This window comes from Neophocaena asiaeorientalis, unplaced genomic scaffold (assembly GCF_003031525.2).
Source record: "Neophocaena asiaeorientalis asiaeorientalis breed wild unplaced genomic scaffold, Neophocaena_asiaeorientalis_V1.1 scaffold31, whole genome shotgun sequence".
In the NCBI taxonomy this organism is placed as follows: Eukaryota; Metazoa; Chordata; class Mammalia; order Artiodactyla; family Phocoenidae; genus Neophocaena; species Neophocaena asiaeorientalis.
In genome coordinates this window covers 284,250-284,616 of record NW_020175320.1, presented here as the reverse complement: position 1 = coordinate 284,616, position 367 = coordinate 284,250, and positions in this window count along the sequence as shown.

Sequence of the window (367 nt, the reverse complement as noted above, 5' to 3'; positions counted from 1 at the left end):
AACAAAAATTAAATACAAAGAAAAAATATTAAAAGCAGCAAGGGAAAACAAACAAATGACATAGAAGGGAATCCCCATAAGGCTAACAGCTGATCTTCCAGCAGATACTCTGCAAGCCAGAAGGAAGAGTCATTTAAAGTGATGAAAGGGAAAAACCTACAACCAAGATTATGCTACCCAGCAAGGATCTCATTCAGATTCGATGGAGAAATTAAAACCTTTACAGACAAGCAAAAGCTAAGAGAATTCAGCACCACCAAACTAGCTTTACAATAAATGCTAAAGGAACTTCTCTAGGCAGGAAACACAAGAGAAGGAAGAGACCTACAAAAACAAACCCCAAACAATTAAGAAAATGGTAATAGGA